Source organism: Tamandua tetradactyla, chromosome 10 (genome assembly GCF_023851605.1).
Source record: "Tamandua tetradactyla isolate mTamTet1 chromosome 10, mTamTet1.pri, whole genome shotgun sequence".
In the NCBI taxonomy this organism is placed as follows: Eukaryota; Metazoa; Chordata; class Mammalia; order Pilosa; family Myrmecophagidae; genus Tamandua; species Tamandua tetradactyla.
In genome coordinates this window covers 15,264,042-15,276,146 of record NC_135336.1, presented here as the reverse complement: position 1 = coordinate 15,276,146, position 12,105 = coordinate 15,264,042, and the positions used below count along the sequence as shown (strand labels likewise).

The window sequence follows — 12,105 nt, the reverse complement described above, 5'->3', positions numbered from 1 at the left end:
AATTACAGTAGTGATAAGTAATGAGAATCACCCTGGCACTGTTACCAGAGAAAGAAAGTGGAATCTTTTGCCTGATCCACTCAATGACTATTTCCTGAGACACTGTGGTTTCAAAGAGAGAAAAAGTTTATTACTAGGCATGTCACCGGAAAGCAGATGGCCTTTTGGCCCAAAATCTGTCTCCCTGAACTGAAGTAATTCTGATAGTTTTATTAGAGAAAACCTGGGCAGGGTTTAGGATAATGAGCACAGTGGCCCCAGATGATTTAATTAGAGGTGATCTGATTATAAAGCATGCTCAGCTTGATTACATGCTTAGTCAGAGAATGTGTGTTAGAAAATGGCAGAATGAGGTACAGTTGACTTGTAGGTTAAAATCTAAGCTACTGTGCAAGTCAGGTTGGCCCACTGGTTAGATCCTGTCTCAGTTATCATGATAACTTGGAGCTTGGGATGGGTTAGTTCTGGGCTGACCCAAGACCCTTCATTAATAAACATTACAGGCTGTCTTTAGTGAGTATAAGACTCTAAAGTTGAAAACCTGGATAATTGGGTACAAATGAAGGTTAGCCACGAAATTTTTACATTCATAGGGGCAGAAGATAAGGGCTATACAACCGTTATCAGAAATCAATTTTTTTATATAATCTAAAATAAAAAGAATTATATATCATAATTAAGTGGTATAGTTTGCTAGCATTTTGTTAAGAATTATAGTTTTATTTTCTTGTGATGTCTTTGGCCTCATAGAATGATTTGAATAGTGTTCCCTCTTCTTATTTTCTGAAACATTTTGTGAAGGATTGATATTGTATCTTCCTTAAAAATTTGATGGAATTTACCAGTGAAGCCACCTGGCCTGGGCTTTTCTTTATGGGAAGATTTTAAATTATGAATTCAGTCTCTTAACTTGTTATAGATCTTTTCAGGTTATTTTTTTCCTGAGTCAGTTTTGGTAATTTATGTACTTCTAAAAATTTCATTTCATCTAAGTTGTCTAACTTGTTAGCACAAAATTGTTCAGTAGGGTTAGTAATGGTGTCCCTTTTTTTCATTCATCACTTTGTAATTTGTGTCTCTTCTCTCAATTTAGCTAAGTATTTGTCAATTTTGATGATCTTTTCAGAGAATCAACTTTTGGTTTCACTGATTTTCTCCATTGTTTTTCTGTTTTCTATTTCATTGACTTCTCTAATCTTTATTCTTTCCTTTCTTCTGATTGCTTGATTTTAGTTTGCTTTTCTCTTTCCAGTTTTCTTTAGGGTAAAGATTAATCTAATTATTTGAAAATATTCTTACCTGATATAGGCTTTTATAGCTATAAAGTTCCCTCTAAAGAACTTCTATAGAGGTATCTCACAAATTTTGATATGCTGTGTTTTCATTTTTGTGGCATTCAAAATATTTAATAATTCCCTTTGTGATTTCTTTTTTGACTAGATCAGAAGTATAGAGTCTGATTTCTGAGTATGAGAAGATCTCCCAGCTTTCTTTCTCTTGTTGATTTCTAACTTTAAACAGAGAACATACTTGATATGATTCCAAAACTTTTAAATTTATTGTGACTTATTTTATGGCCTCGTGTATGGCTGTGTTAGTTTGCTAGCTGCCAGAATGCAAAATACCAGAACTGGAACGGCTTTTAAAAAGGGGAATTTGATAAGTTACAAGTTTATAGTTTTAAGCCTATAAGAATGTCCAAACTAAGACATCCAAGGAAAGATACCTTAAATCAAGGAAGGCTGAGGGGTCAGGAATACTTCTGCCAGTTGGGTAGTCTGTTGGTACCTTTTTGCTCCTGAGCTCTGTTGTTTTTAGCCTCTTCCTGTGGAGGTTACTCATTTTCCTTCTCCAGGGCTGGCTTTTATCTCCTGACTTCCCTTGGCTTTCTCCAGGTTCTGGCTTGCTTAGCAGTGTCTGCTGGGCTCCGTGCATCTCCAGAGATCCGTGTCTCTGTTCTCTGACTGTCAACTCTGCTCTGAAGTTTTTGTCAGCTCTCAGGATTCTGTCATTTCTGACTCTCTCCAAAATGTTTCCTCTTTTAAAGAATCAAGACCTACCTGGATTGGGTAGAGTTACATCTCCACCTAATCATCCATTACAGCCACAATTGAGTGTGTCCCATCTCTGTGGAAATAATCTAATCAAAAGTTTCTAACTTATAGTATTGAATCGAGATTGAAGGAAACAGCTGCTCCCACAAGATTGGATCAAGATTAAAACTTGGCTTTTCTGGGGTACATAATACTTTCAAACCAGCACAATGACCTACTGGAAGTGTTCCATGTACACTTGAAAAGAATAGTATTTTGCAATCTTGGTGGAGTGTTTTATATATATATATCATTTAGGTCAAGTTGGCTGATTGTATTGTTCCAGTCTTCTATATCCTTGCTCATCTTCTGTGTAGTTATTTTATCAATTATCAAGAATGGGATATTGACATCTACAACTCTTGAATTGTAGCCACCACTTCTACTTTCAGTTCTGATGGTTATCACTTCATATATTTTGGGGGTCTGTTGTTAGGTGCATATGTATGTGTAATTGTTATATATTCTTGATGTATTGACCCTTTTCTTAATTTGAAATATCCCTTTTTGTCTCTAATAACGTTCTCTCTAATAATATTTTTTTGTCTGAAAGTCTATTTTGTCTCTTATTCATATAGCCACTCTGGTTCACATATGGTCACTCTTTGCATGGTGTATCTTTCTCCATTCCTTTATTTTCAACGTATTTATACCTTTGAATCTAATCTTATAGATAGCATATAGTTTGAATCTTGCTTTTGTATCTGATCTGACAATCTCTGCCTTTTTCTTTTCTTTTTTTTTTTCATGGGCGGACACCGGGAATCATACCCGGGTTTCTTCCATGGCAGGTGAGAACTGTGCCACTGAGCCACTTGGCCCACCTTTTTTTTTTTTTTAATCTCTGCCTTTTGATTAGGGTGTTTAGGCCATCCATGTTTCCTATAATTGTCCATATGATTGGATTTATATTTGCCAACTAGCTATGTGTTTTCCGTATATATCTGTGGGCTTTGTACCTCTATTCCTTCTTGATTGTCTCCTTTTATGTTAAATATTTTTTAGTACCATTTTAATTCTTTTGTTGGTTTTTTCACTGTATTTTTTGCCATTTTCATTGTGGTTGCTCTAGGAATGGCAATATGCCTTTGGATCTTTTTTTCTTTATTAGAGAATGTATTAGTCAGGGTTCTCTGGAGAAATAGAACCAACAAAAGGTATCTGAAAATTGAGATTTGTAGAGGTGTCTCACACAACCATGTGAATGCAAGAGTCCCCAATCCATAGTGCAGGCCATGAGGCTGACCACTCTGATGAAGGGCATCAGCAAACTCCACAGGAGTGACTCACTACCTGAAGAAACAGTGAAAATTCTTCTCCCTTAAAAGTCTCCACCTAGTTGGATTATCTTGTTTGTAGGTGATGTGCCCTTAGTTGATCATAGATATAATCAGGCATAGCTGCAGTCAACTGACAGATGATTTAATAAACCAGTGTTCTGGTTTATCAACCAGCCACAAAATATTCTTGCAGTAATGGTTAGGTCAGTACTTACCTGACCAAACAATTGGGCACTATCAGCTGCCCAAATTGATACCTGAACCTAACCATCACAGAGAAGTAACGTGGTTACAGAACAATCATGCATAAGGTACAGGATGCCCATGTACCACCCTATTATTAATACCTTGTATTGTGTAGAACATTTGTTTCAATTGATGAAAGCATATTTTTTCTCTTAAATTTTTTTTTTTTTTTTTTGCAATGTGCATTTTAACTTATCACCATCTACTTTAGAAACTTAATTAACATGAAATATAGAAATTTTGCTCTGGTATAGTTCCATTGTATTGCCCTACATTTGTGCTATTATTGTCATATTTATTACATCTATATACTATAAACTCCTAACACACTGTTATGATGTTTGCTTTACACAGTTTTATGTCTTTAAAAAAAAGAGATGTGAGAAAAATATACTTATAGAATTTTTTATATTAACACATGTATTTAACATTTCTGGTGCTCTTCACTAATATCTTTATTTTGTTTCTTTTTTGCATTGTTTTGGTAGATGAGGATTTTTTTTTTTTTTTTTTTTTACATGGGCAGGCACTGGGAACCAAATCTGGGTCTCCAGCATGGCAGGTATGAACTCGCCGTTGAGCTACTGTTGCCCACCCAGATAAGGAATTCTTGATTGACAGTTTTTTGTCTGGGACTCCAGTTATGTGTATATGGATATATCTAATGTTGTCCTATAGGTCTCTGAGGCTCTGTTCATTTCCTTTAATTTTTCTTCTCTCTGGTGTTCAGATGGGATAATTTCTATTTGTCTATATTTGTGTTCTCTGATTCTTTCTTTTGCCATCTAGAGTCTTCCATTTAGTCCCTCTCTTTAACTCCAGAATTTCCATTTGAGTATTTTAAAAGATTTCTGCATCTTTATTGAGAATCTTTACTTGTTGATTCATCATTACCATACTTTAATTCTTTAAATATGGTGTTCTAGTTTGCTAGCTGCCGGAATGCAACATACCGTGATGCATTGACTTTTAATAAAAGGAGATTTATTTCATTAGTTCTTCAGAGGAAAGGAAGCTAACTTTCATCTGAGGTTCTTTCTTATGTGGGAAGGCTCAGGGTGGTCTCTGCTGGCCTTCTCTCCAGGCCTCTGAGTTCCAACAACTTTCCCTGGGGTGTTTTCTTTCTGCATCTCCAAAGGCCTGGGCTGAGCTGTGAGTGCTGAGATGAGGAATGTTGAGCTGCTTGGACTGTGCTACATTGACCTTTCTCATTGAAGCACCAGCCAACTAAATCAGACATCATTCATTGCAGCAGGCACGCCTCCTAGCCGACTGCAGATGTAATCAGCAACAGATGAGGTTCATGTACCATTGGCTCATGTCCGCAGCCACAGAACTAGGCACCTTCACCTGGCCAAGTTGACAACTGAGTCTAACTACCACATATGGTTTCCTTTAGTTCTTTGGGCATATTTATTGTAGCTGCTTTAAATTTTTGTCTGCTGAGTTGGATGTCTAAGTACACAACCAAAGGTAGTTTCTATTTCCTGAGTATGGGTCATACTTATATTTTTTTGTTGAAAACTGGACATTTTGATAATATATTATAGCAAGTTGGGTTTCTGATATTTCCCTCATGACAGTTGTTATTGTTTCTGTTGTGTTTTTTTTCTTGTTTATTTGTTTACTAACTTGCCTGGGAAAAATCTGTGAAATCTGCCTTAACTGTAATGAGTGGCCTCTGATGTCTCTGTCCAGTATCTTTTTTGCCTTGTTTTATTATTATTTACTATAATTATTGAGTGAGGAACAAGAAAATCAGAGAGATGTAGTGACTTACTAAGCATCACATATCTAGGAAGAGCTAGAGCATCAGTTGTCCCCAGGCCAGCTGGTTATGCCTCCTTGTCTTGATATATCACTATCAGGTTAAGTCACAGAATGTTTGAGTAAATACTTGATGTTTACAGAAGCTTGCCTGTGAAAGGAAATCAAACATTGGAGTGGGCAGTGGAAGAAATTTCACCTTTTCAATCCCAGATTCTATGATTCTAAGAGAGTGCACAATGGACAGATATGGGAGCAAGTAGTTTTAGCTATTGAACCTCAAGCAGGCAGGGGACCCTTTGATCACATAACATCAGCGATTAGAGCCTCAGATTTGTGAGGACCTAACAGGGAGAGACCACATACACCCCAGAGGCATCTTCAGCTTTGAATCCAAAAAGCACCTCGCAGAGCCAAGCTCACCCCAGCCTTTGCATGAGTTTGGATTTCTGAAAGGTTCCCTGGGGGCTGGAGTACCTTATGTCACTGTCTACCCAGCTCAGAAAACGAGAGGAAACTGTAGAAGAGAGTTTGAAGATTAGATGGAGTGATCACTGGAATGCATAGCCTCTATTGTCTCTGCTACTCTACAGTCTTCTCTGGCCAGAACAGAGAACTGTTTCAGCCTTGTTTTCTGAATTTCCTTCCCCAAGGAGTAAAGGCCAAGTCCCATATTTCTGCTTAGGTGGCTAGAGACTAATTCTATTAACTGTACCTTTGAGCTATACTAATTTAATTCTATCCCCTAGACTTTTTTCCTTTTTGAAAGTGGTATCTCTGGTATTGGACCTTTCTCAGAGCCAGGTGTTTATGCTTAGACTCATGTCCTTGGGACACATTTCACATGACAATGAATTTCTTTGGTAAGGCCTTTGCCAGTCAGAAGGGAATTTGCTTTTTTTTTTTTAATTGGGGGCAAAAGTTTGAGAAAACAAAAGTTTTTTGTTTCTCTTTGAAGTGTTTAGTTAAAACGGAAACTTTAAAATATTTCTTTGGCATTCATCTAATTCACAAGTTCATGACTTTGTTAATCATATTCAAGCATATCCTCAGCCCTGAATCTTCCCATAATATTAAGAACATGTTCACTGGAATGCAGCCCATAGCATTCACTTCTGGATACAAATGGAAGAAACTGGGACTCTAGCTTAGTTTGCACACAAGACAATAAAAATCAAAGAAGTTTAGAGAAATCATTTCCAGAGGTTGGAACCCACTCCTTTCCCCTTTTGCATATTGCAGCTCTTCAGTTAAGTGATTTCATTAAACTTTAGGACAAATGTTAGGAGGAGATTGCCTCTCTGATTGATTTAGTATATTCCTTTTTTTTTCTTGTATTTTTCATGTTTTCACAGTATTTATGGAAAAATTATACAGTTTGACAAATGTTTAAATATCAACATAGGGTCAGTTCCACATTGCAGAAAACATACAATGATATTGCTGGGAAGTAGCAGAATGGTTATTTAATATGGCAAAAAAAAAGAAGCCACAATAACATGCAACATAATCCCTTGAAAAAAATTTTAATATTCATATGACAAAAGATTTCAAAGGGATTACAAATTCCAGAAGCTATGGAGTGGTAGATGCAGAAGCACCTACAGTTAAACACTTCAATGCCTTTCTCAAACTTATGTAAAAACAAATTCATTTTTAAAAAATTAATTGAGATGCTCTTTTAAAATCTTTGCATGATATAAGGGCTACTCAGATTTTCTAATTTTATTTGAACATAAAATATTTAATTTTTGCATACAGGGAAAAAGAAGTAATCATTAGCATGAAGAGGCATAAAAAAAAAGATTTATAATCAACACCATGCAGATAGAAAGCTTATAGATACCAGGCTACTCAGGGAAATCTTTCATGTTTATCATCAAATAAAAATGCAGTAAAAAAAAAAAAAAAGCAGCTTAAAAGAAATCACTTTCAAACGTGTGTATACATAAAGAACATTTAGTTTATATGCAGCACTGTTAGATAAAGGAAGACTAATTCCAAAGTGGAGTTTGGGCCTCCCCACCCCACCCTCACCTCACTTTGCTGCAACCATTTTTTACCTGCTGACCTTAATCTCAACAGTTATAGGAGTTTTCTGTTTTTCTTTTTTCTCCTATTCAGTTCACATTTCAGGATGTTCTGCAGATGGCTGTGATTCTGGAGATTCAATTCACTGATGAACATTTGTTTGTTCTTGGTTTCTTCAGTTTTTCAGGTGCTTTTCTCCATAAAATGATCTGCTGCTGCTTGAAGGATTTTCTGCCTTTCTCATCAACAAGGACTAGGTCCAAAATGCAGCCTACTAAAAAATTTATGTTCATGTCTCTCATTGGTGGAGTTGGATCAGAACTTGCTAAAAATAGCCTTATTGGAATTAATTCACCTTTTATTGGTGCACCATCCATTAGTTCATATTTTCTGTTTCTGTTATGGCACTGGGTCCAATTCCCATGATCTCTTTTTTGATCAGTTGTAATTCCATATGTTAGATTTTTATCCTTATTAATAAATAAATTTTTCCAACAAGCGCATCCTTTAAATGATACTTTGATTTACTATATTCAAGTTCTATGTGTGGACAGTCATCAGTGCCCACTTCCATTTTAATGATTGTTGACATCAGGTTAGGTGGCAGTAAGATCAGACTCTTTTACCAAGTCCATCCGTCTTCTTACTTTTGCCACTTTTAGAAAATACCTCAAGTGGACATGGGCACCAGTGTAAGATTCATATAGCTTTTTCAGCTTACATGAGTTCAAAGTCATAACTTCTGCCTTGACTCAGTTCTCCTAAAAGGCCAGTTCTTTCACTGGGTTTACAAATTCATGGGTATTACTCTTGTCACTGTGAAAAGTTCAGTTTGACCTACAAGTTCAATTCCAATTCCTTGGTGCTCAAGCTTCCATGTTGCTTAAAGGCTGATTTACCTTCCCTGAAACAGATTTTCTGTCATAGACTAGACAGTGTTTTTTATTTTACTTTTCCATCTTCAGTTTTTGTTTCTTCTATTTTCCTGGTTTCCCCATCATTAAGGTCAACGCCGGTCTCACAAATGGGACCAAAAAAAAAAAAAGTCTCAAGAAAGCTCATTGTCAGCCCCGCTGCCACAAACCACCCCTACCCCCAGCCCCAATTCACTCCTCTTCCTTCTGGAGGACTCCCAATCCCAGTTCCTACCCTAGTATATTTTTATGGCTCTGCATAGTGCTACATGGATAATTTTTTTTTAGTTTCCTGAAAAAATTAAATGAAGATTAAGTAGTAGAGGCAGAAATCAAGAGAAAGGACACAAAAGAGAAAGTTGGGGCAGAGCATCAGCCAATCTTGGCCAGTGAGAGGACTCAGGTAGATGGAGAAGTTATCACCAGGACTTCACTCGCTCATTCATTCAGCAAAGATTTACTGAGTTCCAACTGTGAGCCAAATCCTATGCTAGGGACCCAGGAGTTGGAAAAACAGATGTGGTCTCTGTCCTCATGGAAGATACAGTTAAACACTGAAGTTAATTGCAGATAAACAAGGAGTTAATTGCAGCTGTGATAAGGACAGTAAAGGAGAACTACAGGTGCTGTGTGTGTCACCTCGGGATCCAGCGGGGACATGGTGGTGGTGAGAAATGTTAGGAAAGGCTTGAGAGAGTGACATTAAGATGAGACTGACAGGTGGTTGGGACTCAGCTGGGCTAGGGGGCAGAAGAGTAGAGAGACACAGGTAGAGAGTCCAGCAAAAGGTTTTTTCAGTGAAAGGAGCTTGATACACCCCAGAAACCTAAGCATAGCCAGTGTGGCTAATGCCCACTGAGCTGCAGACCAGAGCTAAACAGAGGGCATGGTCAGGCCTGGAGAGCCTTGCTGAGGCCTGGGGATTTATCCTGGGGACAGTGGGGTTTTGCAAGCCCCGGAAGAGTTTTAAGCAAAGGGGTGACATGGTTTGTATTTCCATCAACTGACTTGAGTGCTTTTTAATGCATTCTTCTATAAGATGGGCCTGAAAGAGTCCTTCTTGAGGGATGGATTGGAGGACCTCCATGGAGCACACCGAAGCCCAGCAAAGCATTCTCTTTGTGGGATTGTGGTCAGGGAACTGGCATTGGAAGGTTTTGAAGAGGTGAACGGCATAGTCCAGGCAGTAGCTCTGCGGTGGCTTTCAAGTGCTGAGCAAACATACTGTGTACCAGACGGCAGCTGAGAGAGCCAGTCCAGGCAATGAGAAGAGAAGGGGCTTGGAAATCCTAAAGTGAGAGGTTTCGCACTTGTGGCGGGTGTCAGAGGACGTGGGAAAGCTGTAGTCTAAAGCCTCCAAAGTTTGAGTGCTGAGAGAGTAGGAGATGCTTTAAGAAAAACAAAGAGGTTGCACATCTGAGTGAAAGTGAATGAGAAGAAGCTGGAGATTTGTGACAAGAGAGAGCAATATCCAGGTGTGGAGATGGGTATATGATTCCTCCCTCCTGCCCCCACCCCTCCCTTTAGGGAAATGAGTTAAATCTCTCTTGCAAGCACTCAAGAAGGGCCTGAAGGAAAAAGTGAAGTGACTATGCTGTCCCCATTTCATCCCTCGGCATCCAGACGGTGGATTGACATGCCACTCAGACCAAGTCAGCCTAGCTCCAGTAATAAATTACACAGATGCAGAGTGGAGGGCTAATAAAATTGTGCCACTGCTCTCAAATCAGAAAGCTGATTCTTTTAAATCCACACAAACTGACCTCATTACCCTTGTCACACAGAGAACTCAAAGATCAAAGTCAAAAAACAAAAATACACAAAAGACCCCTCCCTGAGCTTTACTTCCAAGGTGGGACCCAAAGGTATCAGAGGTCTGTTGTTTGCCCTAGTCTGTTTGTCCTCATGTGCGGGTGGTGGGGACTGTCCCTCCAGTGTCTCCGTTCCTCCCCCACTTCACCACAGATGTGCTCAAAGTTTCATGTTCCACTAATCAAATTATTGTAATGGAACATTCCCTAGCTGAGCGGCTTTTTCCATTCGTTATTCTTCTTGGTTCAAAGACACTGAGCATTCCCAAACCTGATTGTTCTCTGTTTTCCAGAGCAAACCTTTATGCCTAATACTCCCAATGCATCATCCTTTCCTTTCCTTTCCTTTCCTTTACCCTTCCCCTTTTCCTTTTCCTTTTCCAGGTAGCTAGAGATCATTTGCAGAGGTGCTTCTGCCCTATACAGGTAGAAGTAAAGGAATGCTAAGCTCTCCTTGCATACAACTTCTGATTTGTACAGTCTGTAAAAGAAGCCATATAAAATACCCAGCATTTGGGAGAATGAAACTGAAAGACTTGTTCAAGACTCAAGAGATAAACTATACTTTTTTTCAAAATATTGACCATTTATTGGTAAAGATAAGGATGATTTAACATGGAAACCTTCAAATTTTTTTCTTAACTGAAGTAGGCACTTCTTTCAGAATTAGTAAATTTCCCAGAATATTTTCCCGGATGCATTGTCTATACTAGATTCAAATATTGGAAATTTTACAAGCTATGTATAGGGATCGTGAGAGGGTTTTGTTGATTGCCCAGTGAGACCCCAAGAGGAAGTGACCCTGTTTCTTGGGTAAGAAGACTTAGATCAGACAGACTCATCAAATCTTTGGGGGTGGGTGGGTGGATGAAAGAGTTGTTTTAAATCATTTTGAGGTTTTTCCAGAACTTCCAGGATTAGAAAACCCTTTACTATAGTGGTCTGAGGGTATGGTGACGGTCAGTGAGGGGAGTTGAGATTTTAATAACTTTTCCTCTATCCTTGGTACGTTCTTTAGCACCCGGGACATTAGAAGGTTCTCAGTGAATCTTTTTTGGGTTCAGGGAGTTGTTTTGGCAGGCCTACCCGAAAAAAGTTTTAATTCTGACCTCTATGGGGAGGTAGTTGTTGTTATTGTTGAAAGAAAAAATAGATTTCACAGGAAGGGATGAAAAATGTAAGGCCTTGTTTTAAATTTCCTTCCTTCCACCAAGGACTTTTTGCATTAAGATCTTCACTCTCTTGATGGTGAAAGCAGATCTTGGCTTATTTCTAGGTTTCCAGGGTGAAAAAGAATGAAAAATAGGCAGGATGTTTTCTCCTTTGCAGAGCTGGTCATAAGTTCTTGGCAGTGGAAGTAACATACCCTAGTGATCGTTTGAGTCAGACGCTGCAGCCCTGAATCTTGACCAGTTGAACATGGGGCTCATTAACTTATTTAGAGAGTGATTTGAGACTTACTTAGAACCTTTAGGATGGAAATGCTACATTCTAGTCCTCTGTATAGTAAAACCTACAATTATTGCTCTCGTTAGATAAACAGGTTGCCTTATGTAGTTGACATTGTCTGATAATAACAGCTGCTGGAGCAGCAGCAGTAATAACTGCCGTCTGTGGAGCAATTACTGTTAGCTAGCCACTAAATGCTTTACATGTGCCGACTCCGAATCCCCACACACTCTAAGAGGTAGGTAGATAAGTACAGACTGTTGGTATTCCCATCTTAAAGGTGAGAATATCTAGCGCAAGGGAGAAACTCAACAAATGGCCGTTTTTACTCATATTGTTCTGGAATTGGACTGAAGAAGTGGAGTATCTCTTGAGACAGATAGGAAATGTGTTTGGAGTAGTATATTTCTTGGGGGACCTTGGGGAACCAGGGCTACAAGCAGAATACTAAATACATTAGGAATTAACCTCAGAATTTAGCCTGGGAGCCTGACCACTGTGAGTTAGTTAACTG

At 38.5% G+C, this 12,105-nt stretch overlaps 1 protein-coding gene and 1 pseudogene across 4 annotated transcripts in view; one reads left to right on the top strand and one right to left on the bottom strand.

The window, feature by feature from the left end:
- The window catches only part of XXYLT1 (xyloside xylosyltransferase 1), a 276,716-nt gene that overhangs the window by 143,387 nt on the left and 121,224 nt on the right, over positions 1 to 12,105 (top strand). The gene's annotated exons all lie outside the window — the stretch shown is intronic.
- LOC143647818 (vacuolar protein sorting-associated protein 26A pseudogene) lies at positions 7,512 to 8,479 on the bottom strand (annotated as a pseudogene).